The sequence below is a fragment of the Protopterus annectens genome, chromosome 12.part0, assembly GCF_019279795.1.
Source record: "Protopterus annectens isolate FY-2018-M chromosome 12.part0, PAN1.0, whole genome shotgun sequence".
Lineage (NCBI taxonomy): Eukaryota > Metazoa > Chordata > Ceratodontiformes > Protopteridae > Protopterus > Protopterus annectens.
This window is the reverse complement of record NC_056746.1, coordinates 870,642,973-870,660,589: the sequence shown is the minus strand read 5'-3', so window position 1 is coordinate 870,660,589 and position 17,617 is coordinate 870,642,973.

Sequence of the window (17,617 nt, the reverse complement as noted above, 5' to 3'; positions counted from 1 at the left end):
GGTTTGCCTGGTACTGTGTATGACAGGTTTGGGGTATGTATTCCTGGCACAAGTCAGCCAGTGTTAGTCTAACCTGCCAATCACCAGCATGTGTGTCTGCTATCTCATATGCATGTCTGGCCTCTCATGCTGATAGTGCACACAGAGTCATAGTCCTGTACATGAGGCAGCTGATGAAGGGCTGGGCAAGCCCCTACATGCACAGTCTTATGAACGATAGTGCTAGATACATAACACAGATAGCACAGCGGTACTGTAGTTTGGAAATGTCTGCCACTGTTATTGAAGTGAGTGACAATTGCAGCCATTGTTAGGATTGACAATAATGGGTTCAGAGGCCCTTAACATGTTAGAGCCATCACACACACACACACACACACACACACACACACACACACACACACACACACACACACACATGCACACCACTGCATGGGGACATGCATTGCAACACACATGCACATGGAGGTGACACTTAGAGTGGATGACCTACCCATCTATTGATGTACAATACACAGTGATATAACCGTTCTATCACAGTGGCTTGGTGTTAGAAACTGTGTAGCTGTGCTTGTACAGGGGATGATATCTGTATGGGCTGACACCAGTTTGCCAGTGGGGGAGTTCACAGGGTAGAAGAGGCACACAAAATGGTTTAGCCATCACATACATACACTGAGGACAGCCACAGGGGCTGTGCATATGAAAACACATACACAGTTGCCAATAGACATATTAGTAACCCTATGTATTCACTTGTATGTACTATAGTGCTGCATACACATGCCATGCTCCACATACATTATATGCCTGGGACATAACACACATCCTCTTACAACAGGTAATCTTGTAAATGCGTTCATGGATGGTGGGATAACTCACCAGACATAGTGATTGGTCTGGTCTACTGCTTCTACATACATGCACATGTGATAGTGTGACTGACTTTGTATCAGCATGATGTGTCAGTCAGATACAATGTCTGATGCTGACATGTGTGTCAGTGCAGTAACTGTGACATGTTTGGGAATGATATCACAGGAATGCTCATTTTCAGGGGGGACACAGACAACATATAGGTTGCAAAGACATGGATATCCCATGTACATCTGTACAGATGACTGATATGGGCTGTATAGTGTTACATGATGCATGTGAAGCAGATGCCATTAATAGGATCTTTAAAGTAGTGTCATGGGTAGGGGGTCCACAGGACTTAAAATGGTATAACCTACACACACAACAGCCACAGGGGATAAGCTTCACACACTACTATAGCTGTCGGTATTGAGATTAGAACTCCTAACTTTTTAACTATTTCCACTATAGTACTACACAATTATTGCACAGAGCTTACAGGGCTGACAAGTGTATACAGGTACATCTAGGATGAATGACATCAGCAGGCCTTGTAAAGTATGGCAATGGGATGTGTACTGGGTGGTACATGCCTCAAAATGGTATAACCCACACCCCCAGAGGATATGGTCTCCCCCAAACATACACACACTGATGTGAGTCTTACACACAGTTTCACAGTTGCCAGTACTGAGATTAGCACCCCCACTTATTTAGTTATATATATTACAGTGTTATGCAGTTTTCACATGTGCCACAGAGCTTATAGTACTTAGTGTCACAAGGTATGTCTAAGGTGATTAAATCAAGAGCCCTTGTAAAGTAGGGCAATGGGAAATGTATTGGGTGAGATTAGCACCCCCACTTATTTAGTTATATATATTACAGTGTTATGCAGTTTTCACATGTGCCACAGAGCTTATAGTACTTAGTGTCACAAGGTATGTCTAAGGTGATTAAATCAAGAGCCCTTGTAAAGTAGGGCAATGGGAAATGTATTGGGTGAGAAAGGCATTAAAATACATTACCCTACCAACATACACACGTACAAACACCTTCACACACATTTGCCACAAGTGAGTGTAGAACCCCTGCCTATCTAGTTATCTGTACTATACTGTTACATAGTTATTGTGTGCCACAGAGCTTATATGGCTCAGTGCTGTCCAAAGGTACTTCTAAGGTCAATGACATCAACAGGACTGCTAAAGTAGGGCACTGGGAAGTGTTGTGGGTGGGAAAGTCCTCAAAATTCTTCATCCTACAAACATAGACACTTACCAACTCTTACACATACACTTATACACGCACACATTTGCCAGCTCTGAGAGTAGAACCCCTGCCTATCTAGTTATTTGTACTATAGAGTTACTCAGTTATCGCATGAGCTACAGAGTTTACAGGGCTGGGAATTGCCCAAAGGTGTTTCTAAGGGGAATGGCATTGGCAGGACTGCTAAAGTAGGGCACTGTGTAGGTAAGTCCTCAAAATACTTCATCCTACAAACATACCCACTTACAAACACTTGCACATACATTTATACACACACATTTGCCAGACCTACACTTAGAACCCCTGCCTATCTAGTTATTGCCAGACTTGCGAGTAGAACCCCTGCCTATCTAGTTATTTGTACTACAGTGTTACACAGTTATTGTACTCACTAGAGAGCTTACAGGGCTGACAACTGCCCAAAATGCTTCTAAGAGGGGATGGCATCAGCAGGACTGCTAAAGTAGGGCACTGGGTGGGTGAGTCCTCAAAATACTTCATCCTACAAACATACAGACTTACAAACACTTGCACATACACTTATACATGCACTCATTTGCCAAACCTGAGAGTAGAACCCCTGTCTATGTAGTTATTTATACTATAGTGTTATGCAGTTATCACATGAGCTACAGAGCTTACAGGGCCAACAACTGCTCAAAGGTGCTTCTAATGGGAGTGACATCAGCAGGACTGCTAAAGTAGGGCACTGGAAAATGCTGTGGGTTGGAAGGTCCTCAAAATACATCAGCCTATAACATACACACTTACACACACTTGTACACACACACACACACACACACACACACACACACACACACACACACACACACACACACACACACACACACACACACACACACACACACATCTCCCAGAACTGGGAATGGAACACCTGCCTATCTAGTTATTTGTGCTATACTGTTACATAGTTATTGCACACACCGCAAAGCTTATAGGGCTGGTGCTGTGCAAAGGTACTTCTAAGGGGAATGGCATCAGCAGGACTGCTAAAGTTGGGCACTGAGAAGAGTTGTGGGTTGGAATGGCCTAAAACTGTTTCACTTACAAACAAACACACACTCCCTCACTCTCACTTGCACACTCACATTTGGCAGGACTGAGATTAGAACCCCTACCTATCTAGTTATTTGCACTATAGTTTTACACAGTTATCACACATACTACAGAACTTATAGGGCTGATAGGTGTCCAATGGTACTTCTAAGGTGAATGACAGCAGCAGATTTTGTACAGTAGGGCAATGGCAAGTGTACTGAGAGGGAACAGTCTCCTAATACTTAGACCTACACACACACACACACACACACACACACACACACACACACACACACACACACACACACACACACACAGGCAGGTGATGTGATAATATAACCCCCACCTCAGTACTATTACACAATGGGGCTCACCATTTATGCTGGCATGTGCGACTGGTTACAACCAGTATGCCACTGTCCACAGCAGAACATTACTCTATGCCATTTAGGGTATCCGTTTGTGTGACTCACTCTGTGTGTGTCCCCCTGTGTGTGTCTCTCTGTATCACTTTCTCTCACTTCATCACATCTATGTTGATGCATGCTTGACATATTGTTATCTGTTGCCCGTATATATGTCTGTGTATGACACTTAATGGATGCAGATATATCACATCTAGGCCACCTACAGGTAGCAGAGGATAATAGGTTCATAGATAAGTACTAGCCTAACTGTCCTTATGGGCCATTTTAAGCCTAGCCAATTACCCCATGTGAGAATCAAACCCTGCACTTTAGGTCTACAAGGATAACACCTTAACCATTATGTCAATAAGAGTTCCCTGTACCTCTTGCATCCTGTCTGATGGGTGTGTGTAGTCCAATGTAGGTTCCAATATGGCATGTGATTCTCTAAAGTGTAGGAGCATGCACAGTGTGACCTTCTATAGTGATAGTGGGACTCCATTACAAAGATAGGTGTACTCTGGTCCTGAGTTTTGTGTGCTACAATCATACCTCTCAGGAGTAAACAGGACTTCCTTAGGGGTACTGGGTTTGTTTAGCAGATATTTTTTGACATATCTGTAGTCTGACATTGCAATGTATTTTGTAATTACCTAGTGCAAGACATCCGCAGATCATCACAGTGCTTTACCAGAGCAATACAATATGTATGATGCAGCGACTACTATTATGATCCCAGCTATGTACATTCTTGTCCAGCAAGGCCAGTTGGAAGGTGTGGCTACAGCCAGTTGACTGATGACACTGTGTAAACAGTCCAGAAACTTGGTGATATACTGGCTGGGGATTTCCTGCTTCTGTGGTATCTTTCTTACCTGTGATATCATATTCCTGTGCGTCCATATCTCTCAACTGTACATTTTTTTGGCAGATTGGCCAGGCATTTGTCTAGAAGTTTCATCCAGTCTACATAAACTTGTGTTTCTATGGCAAGTTAGTTGCATATGATTGAAGACTGATGTTACAAAATCTTGACAGACATTACTGTTTCAGACTACATAACCTTCAGACAATTCCCGCTAATGCAAATCCCTCATTCTGCCAACTTTCTCAGTATGTAAGGGCAATATTTACAACACATGTCTATCATTGTGCATTTGTCCCACTTTTATTTCTGACCTTGTCCAGATGTCTTGCTGTCAGAGGTTAGGAGGTATGGGTGTGGATACAGAGTGCATTTTACTGTGCAGACATGTCCATTATCTGTGTAGTATATTCCACACAGCACTGTAACTTATAGGTATGCCAGTGGCAGAGCAGTAGGTGTAGCTGACATTTTATTTTATTTTACATTTGTTGACTGGGCTAATCTAACTGGATATATGCCCATTTTCAGTAGAGGCCCGGGGAGATAAGCTCCGTGAGAACAAATATACAAAAACAAACAACTCATATACACAAGATTCATAAACAACTATTAACAGGTACAATGAACTTTGAAGGAATAGTTCAGACATTATCATATAAGGTAGACAATCCATTCATAAAACAGAGTAATGCGGTTAAAATCACAGATCACAGGTTGTTACATAATAAAAGAAAAAAAGGCATGTTAAACAATAAACCTTACTATATGGAGGGTTTGTTAAACTTTACATGTAATCTGAAGCATAAACATGAATACATAAATTGTGAACTAGACTTTGATATCATCTCTGTGTGTCAGTGTCTAAAGAACATTAACCACAAAGAAAATTAAATTAAATATAACAGAATATAAATATATATACATATATATATATATATATATATATATATATATGATGTGTATATGTGATATGTAGAGTGTATTCTAGTATAGTAATAATGTATATATATAGAGAATAATATAAAGATATGTGTATGTAACAAATATATGAGTATATTGTATGTGTATAATATATAAAACATGTAGATGTATAAATATATATGTGTATAAGTAATATTAAAAATTATTAAAAATTATTAATTGTTAGAAATTATTATTAAAACTAGTATGTATATATAAAAATGTGTATTGTAAATATGAATGGATAAATAAATGTTAAATAAATATTATAAATATAATAAATATATGAATTCATATTATATGGTGTATAACATTAAAATGAAATATATATATTTTGTTGGTGTGCTATGTTTGATAAATAAACTAAATGTATAAATGCCAACTGTAAGAATAGATCTTAAATGTTTCTATATGTGATCATACTAGTGTGTATCGTATATGAGGCTATATATGTATTGGGTCATAACTTCCTATTAATGGTTTAATAAATCTTGCAATATATAAGTTTGTTGTGTATCAAGCATAAAGGACCTTATATATATATAATATAATGTAAGAAATATATACAGAGATAATTATATCTACAAGAAGGTGAAAGTATTATTGAATAAATAAATAAATAAATAAATGAATGAATAAATGTTATTTAATATGTCTTCTTTGTTTAAGGTATGGTTTGATTGATGCCCTCTCGTTCAAACCATGTCCTCTATCAGCTCTTAATAAAATAATCCAACCACTCTCCTTGTTTTCAGTGTGACACCTTATATCTCCTCCTCTTGGATTTGGTGTTATAACCTCTAAGACTCTAAAGGTGAAAGTGTGTTGTGCACCTGCTTCCTTTACATGTTTTGCTAGGGCATTATTAGTATTCAGCTTCCTGATATTATAGCAGTGCTCCCTCATCCTATCACGTAGGCACCTGTTAGTTTTGCCCACATAGAAGGATGAGCATGTTGAACACACTGCTAAATAAACTACGTGACATGTCATGCAGTTAGCATTAGCATTTATAATAAATTCTCTGTTAGAGTCAGGATGTAGGAAAATAGGCTCTGTGTTGATTAGTTTGCAGAAATTGCATTTGCCACAAGGTGTTGTGGTATTTATGGTATCTGAATCTTTTTTATATGTATTATAGCACAGCATCCTTTTCAAATTCATCTTGTTCCTATATAGGAATGAGGGTCTCTCACCAACTATGCTTTTTATGTCTTCGTCAATAGTTAAAATGTCCCAATATTTATTTATAATGAGTCTAATTTCATCATTGTCTCTAGTATAGAACGCTGGGAACTTGACTTTATTTAGACCTCCAGTTCTGTCCATGTTAATTAAATTTGCTGGTCCAAAATATGGTGCACCTCTGGTTGCCCTTATTTCAGGTGTTATTTCTAGGTGTTCTTTAATTTCGTTCGATTTATAACCTCTTTCTATTAGTTGATTACTTAGTTCATTCAAGTCCCTTTCTAATCCTAATGTGTTAGAGTTCATCCTAGACATCCTGAGAGCTTGTCCTTTCATAACATTCTTAAAAACATATGTAGGATGCATGCTAGTTCTGAACAAAAGCATATTCCTGTGACAATTCTTTCTATAAATCCCAGTGTTTATCAAACCACATGGCAATTTTTCAATGAATAGGTCTAAAAACTCAATTCTAGTCTCATTAAATTGTGTTGTGAATTTAAGGCACTCTGTTAGATCATTAATTGTTACAAAGAAGTCTTTCAGGGCGGTTGTACTACCTTTCCATAGAATAAATAAATCATCCACAAAGCGCCTATAAAATATTACATTGGATTTGAATAATGTATGGTCAAACAATGTTGTCTCTTCCCAGTAGGCTAGGAACATATTAGCGTAGCTATTTGCACATGGAGTGCCCATAGCTACGCCTTCACATTGTCTGTAAACATTTTATTAAACATAAAACATTATTATCCAAGATCAATTCAAGAAAGTGTGTTATCAAATCAATGAGAACTTCAGAATAATCACTGTGTTTTTAAGATAGCATGTTACATAGTGTAGACCCAATTCATTCGGGATTATTGTAAATAGTGATTGAATATCTAGCGTGACTAGTATCAATTTATCTATAGCTGTACAGTCTTTTAAAGCTTCATAAAGATCTGTTAAAAAATGTTTTGAATCTTTTAAAACATACTGGTTGTGATTTAAAATACATCTCAGATGTTTCTCTATAAAAACAGAAATATGCTCTGTCACCCATCCTTTCCCAGATACGATTGGTCGCATCGGTGGGTCAGTGTGGTTTTATGGATTTTAGGTAGGCCCTGTATAATGGGAATGGTGGGTGAGGGTATATACAAATACTCATATAGATTTTTGTCAATAAGTCCACTTTTAAAGATATCAGTTAATACATTATGTACATAGATACACATATCATTTATAGAGTTCATACATTCATTCTTATAAAACTTGTCATGTAACATTGTATTCATTTTGTATACATAATATTCTGTATCTAAAATCACTATTCCAGAGCCTTTGTCAGCCGGTCTAATAGTGATATTGTTATCGTTTTTTAGTTTGTTCAAACTAACTCTCTCATTATAGGTTAAATTATTAAATCTTCTCCTCTTATTTGGATTGGATTCATTATTAATGTAGAACTTATGAAGCTCATTTTCTGTTAATTTAAAGTAAGTCTCTACCAAGGGGTGATTATTTGGTACAAAATCACTTAGGTTCTTGAAATGAAACTGTTTCTTCACATTAACAGATGTATTCATTATTTCAGGGTTAGTATCTGATTTGAATAAATATTTCAGCATCAAGTTGCGACAGAATACCTTAAGATCCCTCACTGTGTCTATCACATTACTATTAGCATGTGGGATGAAGTTTAAACCCTTATTCAACAGTTTGACTTCATCATTTGTCAAGTCTATGCTGGATAAATTAAGAATTAATCCTTGTGGTTGTTGTTCCACATTTTCTTTATAGTCGTATGGTAAAGAGGCTCCCCTGATGGTTTTCTTTTCTGCCTCCCCCTGCTCATTGATCTGGACCTCCTTTGCTCTTTGGCTTGGCGTATGGCTAAAGGGAATGACAGATCAATGGATATTGGCATTTTCTTGTGTTTTAGGTTTTACAGTAGGAATAGTTGTAGACTTATCCTTACTTCTTGTATTGGTAATGTTAACATTTGGATATAAATTAGTGTTATTACCAGCCCCATCATGTGTTATATGTATAACGTCAGATGAGTCATTACAATTTATGATTACATCATTCTCAATTGTTATGTTATTATCCATGTCAGCTGAAACATTACTAATAATATTATGTGAGTTGGCATCATTTTTCTTGTGTGCCGCTTTATTTTCTGTTGTATGCACAGTTTTAGGTTTGTCTGTTGGGATATTATCATTTGTGAATATTATTTCCCTTTGAGTGTTATTATTTCTTAGGTTTCTACCACTAGTTGTTTGTTGATTTTCATTAATTTCATAGGAATTAGCTATATTGTTACTTGTCCTTACATTTGTATGTGGTATTGTATTATTGTCCCTAACAGAATTGCCATTATAGGGGATGTTTCTAGGCCAAGTGAAGACATTCCCTGATCTAAAATCCTAAAATCTCGGGAAACTTTTGTCCGTTTCTGCTGGTATAGTTTATGTTCATATGCTGATACACAATCTAGCATATTATCAAATAAAACATTGACAATGTTGTCAGGAAAATCATTAAACAATTCAGAGTGTTTAGCATTTAAACTATCAGCCAATATTTTTCTTCTGGTAGAAAAAAGTCAATCAATAGCCTTAGGTACTTACGGCTTGTCTCAATGTTAATCCGTTGCCATAACGCCAGCAGCTCAGGGTAGTCTTTTCCTTGACTAGGCATGGAAAAGACTCTTAAACCCCGATGGTATGATATTATTATGCAGACAGAATTCAAAATGAGCTCTTTGTGCTTGTAAACGTTTGAGTTTGTAAAAATCTTTTTCTATATTATCAAGTAGCCTGTGTAATCTGTCCATGTCCACTGCTGCTGCTGAAATGTCACTAATTCCATCAGTTTCTTCAATAAACCAGGTTGATGCATTGGTACCTTTTAAATGTTTAATAAAGCGTGTTGTTAAATCATTCATGCTTCGGTATTCATCTCCAGTTCTCCGTGCATTCTCTGAGCCCTGATTTTCATCTCCGGGTGTTGACATCATCCCAATAGTATCCTCGCCTCGGTCTTCACCTCTCGGCCGGTACGGGAGTTCAATCTGCGCCATGTCGTTCTATTTCTTTAACGTAAGGTGTCTTCTTTAAAGCTCACGTAATATTCGTAGCAGTCAAGCTTGTATGTTTGGTCAAAGACCGCAGCCAATGTAGCTTAAAATGCACACGCTACAACCGTTGATGAATACAAATGTTAAAAATATATACTGTTTATTCAGCCACCAACCTCTTGTTCACGTAATATTCGTAGCAGTCAAGCTTGTATGTTTGGTCAAAGACCGCAGCCAATATAGCTTAAAATGCACTCGCTACAACCGTTGATGAGTGCAAATGTTAAAATTATATACTATTTACTCAGCCACCAACCTCTTGTTGTACGTGAATATAGACTGTAATTTCAGCCTTATATCGCTGATTCAGTTCCTTTGTAAAAATTTCACAGTCCACCCTCCGTTTGAACTGTTAGAAGTAAGAAATCATAAAAAACAGATTAACGATTCAACGGATAAACGCACCAAGTACCTGGCATAAAAATATAGTTCAAGCAAAAGCGATTGGGCACTTGTGGAGTGGAGCGGTTTCAATGTAGTGGTGTATGGTAAATCCAAACTACAATTCAAATGCAGTCATACAATTCTTCGGTCAAGAAACTTCTCCGATATAAATCCAAAATGTTTATTTGACATAAACAGACAGAACAGAGAACAAAGATGAGCGCTTTCACTAATGTTAGCTTCTTCAGATCATTACATTTTCATTTCACCTTAGTAATTTATATCACCTTTCATTAATTGTTAAGTGAATAATTCGTAATGATGGAATAATTACAAAAAAGAGTGGGAAAATCAATTATTTAAACATTTAAAGAAGCATCATCACATTATGTCTTATACATACTAAATCTCAATATTTTACATTACATAAAAATGCTCAAGTACATAAAACATGCTCGAGTATATGAGAAAAATATATATATAAAAATTTTTATATATATAAAAATTATATAAAAACATTTAAAACATATTGAACATCTTAGAGAATATATATATATATATGTATATTAAAAAACATAAACCTTACTATATGGAGGGTTTGTTAAACTTTACATGTAATCTGAAGCATAAACATGAATACATAAATTGTGAACTAGACTTTGATATCATCTCTGTGTGTCAGTGTCTAAAGAACATTAACCACAAAGAAAATTAAATTAAATAGAATATAAATATATATACATATATATATATATATATATATATATATATATATGATGTGTATATGTGATATGTAAAGTGTATTCTAGTATAGTAATAATGTATATATATAGAGAATAATATAAAGATATGTGTATGTAACAAATATATGAGTATATTGTATGTGTATAATATGTAAAACATGTAGATGTATAAATATATATGTGTATAAGTAATATTAAAAATATTAAAAATTATTAATTGTTAGAAATTATTATTAAAACTAGTATGTGTATATATAAATGTGTATTGTAAATATGAATGGATAAATAAATGTTAAATAAATATTATAAATATAATAAATATATGAATTCATATTATATGGTGTATAACATTAAAATGAAATATATATATTTTGTTGGTGTGCTATGTTTGATAAATAAACTAAATGTATAAATGTGAATCGTTAATCTACAAAGGAACTGAATCAGCGATATAAGGCTGAAATTACAGTCTATATTCACGTACAACAAGAGGTTGGTGGCTGAGTAAATAGTATATAATTTTAACATTTGCACTCATCAACGGTTGTAGCGAGTGCATTTTAAGCTATATTGGCTACGGTCTTTGACCAAACATACAAGCTTGACTGCTACGAATATTACGTGAACAAGAGGTTGGTGGCTGAATAAACATTATATATTTTTAACATTTGTACTCATCAACGGTTGTAGCGTGTGCATTTTAAGCTACATTGGCTGCGGTCTTTGACCAAACATACAAGCTTGACTGCTACGAATATTACGTGAGCTTCAAAGAAGACACCTTACGTTAAAGAAATAGAACGACATGGCGCAGATTGAACTCCCCGCATCGCCGAGAGGTGAAGACCGAGGCGAGGATACTATTGGGATGATGTCAACACCCGGAGATGAAAATCAGGGCTCAGAGAATGCACAGAGAACTGGAGATGAATACCGAAGCATGAATGATTTAACAACACGCTTTATTAAACATTTAAAAGGTACCAATGCATCAACCTGGTTTATTGAAGAAACTGATGGAATTAGTGACATTTCAGCAGCAGCAGTGGACATGGACAGATTACACAGGCTACTTGATAATATAGAAAAAGATTTTTACAAACTCAAACGTTTACAAGCACAAAGAGCTCATTTTGAATTCTGTCTGCATAATAATATCATACCACGGGGTTTAAGAGTCTTTTCCATGCCTAGTCAAGGAAAAGACTACCCTGAGCTGCTGGCGTTATGGCAACGGATTAACATTGAGACAAGCCGTAAGTACCTAAGGCTATTGATTGACTTTTTTCTACCAGAAGAAAAATATTGGCTGATAGTTTAAATGCTAAACACTCTGAATTGTTTAATGATTTTCCTGACAACATTGTCAATGTTTTATTTGATAATATGCTAGATTGTGTATCAGCATATGAACATAAACTATACCAGCAGAAACGGACAAAAGTTTCCGAGATTTTAGGGATTTTAGATCAGGGAATGTCTTCACTTGGCCTAGAAACATCCCCTATAATGGCAATTCTGTTAGGGACAATAATACAATACCACATACAAATGTAAGGACAAGTAACAATATAGCTAATTCCTATGAAATTAATGAAAATCAACAAACAACTAGTGGTAGAAACCTAAGAAATAATAACACTCAAAGGGAAATAATATTCACAAATGATAATATCCCAACAGACAAACCTAAAACTGTGCATACAACAGAAAATAAAGCGGCACACAAGAAAAATGATGCCAACTCACATAATATTATTAGTAATGTTTCAGCTGACATGGATAATAACATAACAATTGAGAATGATGTAATCATAAATTGTAATGACTCATCTGACGTTATACATATAACACATGATGGGGCTGGTAATAACACTAATTTATATCCAAATGTTAACATTACCAATACAAGAAGTAAGGATAAGTCTACAACTATTCCTACTGTAAAACCTAAAACACAAGAAAATGCCAATATCGCAGGCACACGCATTGATCTGTCATTCCCTTTAGCCATACGCCAAGCCAAAGAGCAAAGGAGGTCCAGATCAATGAGCAGGGGGAGGCAGAAAAGAAAACCATCAGGGGAGCCTCTTTACCATACGACTATAAAGAAAATGTGGAACAACAACCACAAGGATTAATTCTTAATTTATCCAGCATAGACTTGACAAATGATGAAGTCAAACTGTTGAATAAGGGTTTAAACTTCATCCCACATGCTAATAGTAATGTGATAGACACAGTGAGGGATCTTAAGGTATTCTGTCGCAACTTGATGCTGAAATATTTATTCAAATCAGATACTAACCCTGAAATAATGAATACATCTGTTAATGTGAAGAAACAGTTTCATTTCAAGAACCTAAGTGATTTTGCACCAAATAATCACCCCTTGGTAGAGACTTACTTTAAATTAACAGAAAATGAGCTTCATAAATTCTACATTAATAATGAATCCAATTCAAATAAGAGGAGAAGATTTAATAATTTAACCTATAATGAGAGAGTTAGTTTGAACAAACTAAAAAACGATAACAATATCACTATTAGACCGGCTGACAAAGGCTCTGGAATAGTGATTTTAGATACAGAATATTATGTATACAAAATGAATACAATGCTACATGACAAGTTTTATAAGAATGAATGTATGAACTCTATAAATGATATGTGTATCTATGTACATAATGTATTAACTGATATCTTTAAAAGTGGACTTATTGACAAAAATCTATATGAGTATTTGTATATACCCTCACCCACCATTCCCATTATACAGGGCCTACCTAAAATCCATAAAACCACACTGACCCACCGATGCGACCAATCGTATCTGGGAAAGGATGGGTGACAGAGCATATTTCTGTTTTTATAGAGAAACATCTGAGATGTATTTTAAATCACAACCAGTATGTTTTAAAAGATTCAAAACATTTTTTAACAGATCTTTATGAAGCTTTAAAAGACTGTACAGCTATAGATAAATTGATACTAGTCACGCTAGATATTCAATCACTATTTACAATAATCCCGAATGAATTGGGTCTACACTATGTAACATGCTATCTTAAAAAACACAGTGATTATTCTGAAGTTCTCATTGATTTGATAACACACTTTCTTGAATTGATCTTGGATAATAATGTTTTTATGTTTAATAAAAATGTTTACAGACAATGTGAAGGCGTAGCTATGGGCACTCCATGTGCAAATAGCTACGCTAATATGTTCCTAGCCTACTGGGAAGAGACAACATTGTTTGACCATACATTATTCAAATCCAATGTAATATTTTATAGGCGCTTTGTGGATGATTTATTTATTCTATGGAAAGGTAGTACAACCGCCCTGAAAGACTTCTTTGTAACAATTAATGATCTAACAGAGTGCCTTAAATTCACAACACAATTTAATGAGACTAGAATTGAGTTTTTAGACCTATTCATTGAAAAATTGCCATGTGGTTTGATAAACACTGGGATTTATAGAAAGAATTGTCACAGGAATATGCTTTTGTTCAGAACTAGCATGCATCCTACATATGTTTTTAAGAATGTTATGAAAGGACAAGCTCTCAGGATGTCTAGGATGAACTCTAACACATTAGGATTAGAAAGGGACTTGAATGAACTAAGTAATCAACTAATAGAAAGAGGTTATAAATAGCGAAATTAAAGAACACCTAGAAATAACACCTGAAATAAGGGCAACCAGAGGTGCACCATATTTTGGACCAGCAAATTTAATTAACATGGACAGAACTGGAGGTCTAAATAAAGTCAAGTTCCCAGCGTTCTATACTAGAGACAATGATGAAATTAGACTCATTATAAATAAATATTGGGACATTTTAACTATTGACGAAGACATAAAAAGCATAGTTGGTGAGAGACCCTCATTCCTATATAGGAACAAGATGAATTTGAAAAGGATGCTGTGCTATAATACATATAAAAAAGATTCAGATACCATAAATACCACAACACCTTGTGGCAAATGCAATTTCTGCAAACTAATCAACACAGAGCCTATTTTCCTACATCCTGACTCTAACAGAGAATTTATTATAAATGCTAATGCTAACTGCATGACATGTCACGTAGTTTATTTAGCAGTGTGTTCAACATGCTCATCCTTCTATGTGGGCAAAACTAACAGGTGCCTACGTGATAGGATGAGGGAGCACTGCTATAATATCAGGAAGCTGAACACTAATAATGCCCTAGCAAAACATGTAAAGGAAGCAGGTGCACAACACACTTTCACCTTTAGAGTCTTAGAGGTTATAACACCAAATCCAAGGGGAGGAGATATAAGGTGTCACACTGAAAACAAGGAGAGTGGTTGGATTATTTTATTAAGAGCTGATAGAGGACATGGTTTGAACGAGAGGGCATCAATCAAACCATACCTTAAACAAAGAAGACATATTAAATAACATTTATTCATTCATTTATTTATTTATTTATTTATTCAATAATACTTTCACCTTCTTGTAGATATAATTATCTCTGTATATATTTCTTACATATAAGGTATTCCTTATATATAAGGTCCTTTATGCTTGATACACAACAAACTTATATATTGCAAGATTTATTAAACCATTAATAGGAAGTTATGACCCAATACATATATAGCCTCATATACTCTATACGATACACACTAGTATGATCACATATAGAAACATTTAAGATCTATTCTTACAGTTGGCATTTATACATTTAGTTTATTTATCAAACATAGCACACCAACAAAATATATATATTTCATTTTAATGTTATACACCATATAATATGAATTCATATATTTATTATATTTATAATATTTATTTAACATTTATTTATCCATTCATATTTACAATACACATTTTTATATATACATACTAGTTTTAATAATAATTTCTAACAATTAATAATAATTTTTAATATATTTTTTAATATTACTTATACACATATATATTTATACATCTACATGTTTTATATATTATACACATACAATATACTCATATATTTGTTACATACACATATCTTTATATTATTCTCTATATATATACATTATTACTATACTAGAATACACTCTACATATCACATATACACATCATATATATATATATATATATATATATATATATATGTATATATATTTATATTCTGTTATATTTAATTTAATTTTCTTTGTGGTTAATGTTCTTTAGACACTGACACACAGAGATGATATCAAAGTCTAGTTCACAATTTATGTATTCATGTTTATGCTTCAGATTACATGTAAAGTTTAACAAACCCTCCATATAGTAAGGTTTATGTTTTAATATACATATATATATATATATATTCTCTAAGATGTTCAATATGTTTTAAATGTTTTTATATATTTTTTATATATATAAAAATTTTTTATATATATATCTTTCTCATATATTCGAGCATGTTTTATGTACTTGAGCATTTTTATGTAATGTAAAATATTGAGATTTAGTATGTATAAGACATAATGTGATGATGCTTCTTTAAATGTTTAAATAATTGACTTTCCCACTCTTTTTTGTAATTATTCCATCATTACGATTTATTCACTTAACAATTAATGAGAAGTGATATAAACTACTAAGGTGAAATGAAAATGTAATGATCTGAAGAAGCTAACATTAGTGAAAGCGCTCATCTTTGCTCTCTGTTCTGTCTGTTTATGTCAAATAAACATTTTGGATTTATATCGGAGAAGTTTCTTGACCGAAGAATTGTATGACTGCATTTGAATTGTAGTTTGGATTTACCATACACCACTACATTGAAACCGCTCCACTCCACGCACAAGTGCCCAATCGTTTTTGCTTGAACTATATTTTTATTCCAGGTACTTGGTGCGTTTATCCGTTGAATCGTTAATCTGTTTTTTATGTTAAACAATAGTTATTATAGTAAAAGGTAGTCTCAATGATCTTAAGCTTCCAGAAGATGTAAATAAGGGTGTATAGTAGAACAAGGGTATGTTGTATTCAAGGAGAGTAGGACTTGATAGAGAGAAGAAGAGGATAGGCAGAGGCAAGATAGAAAAGACATGCATTTATCTGCACATGACCCTGTCAAAGACAGCACTGTACCTAGGCCACTACAACACAACAGCTGGGAGTAAGTGCTGGCCAGATCCTGACAGTATTAATCACACATGCACATAGCTTATTGACCCCTGCATATTGTGGACATGCAACATGTTTTCATGTGTATTGGGACAGGCCTGGCAATATGTGTGTTCTGCTGCTATTTCCCTGCAAACATAGATGTTACTGCAGTTTGGTGGGGATATGTGGGGGGCACACCTGTCAACTGTACACATTTGCACAGACTGTGCTGATATTTGCTTTACATTTTAGTTCCATACAGCATAGTATTGTGCCATGTCTTGGAGACTTCAGGCATATCACTACAGTCCATAGGTCAGACTGTAATGGCATACATTTGAGTTTCAGACTTCTTACCCTTCAGAGCCTTACTGAAACTGCAAGACCTGCTATGCTATTACTGTGTAAGTCTACAGGGGGTATTCCATCATTGTCCCCATGTGAGGGCCTTTGCCAGATATTTCCTTATGGTTTTCTATGGCTGACTTGCTGGGTGAGGCTGAGGGGTGAGTATGGGACCCACACATTGACATCCTTGCATGTGACCAATGATCCCCCATTTGTTATCCCCCCACATATGCTGCATTAAGAATTGTCACCTAGAGGGCTACTGCATTTTCT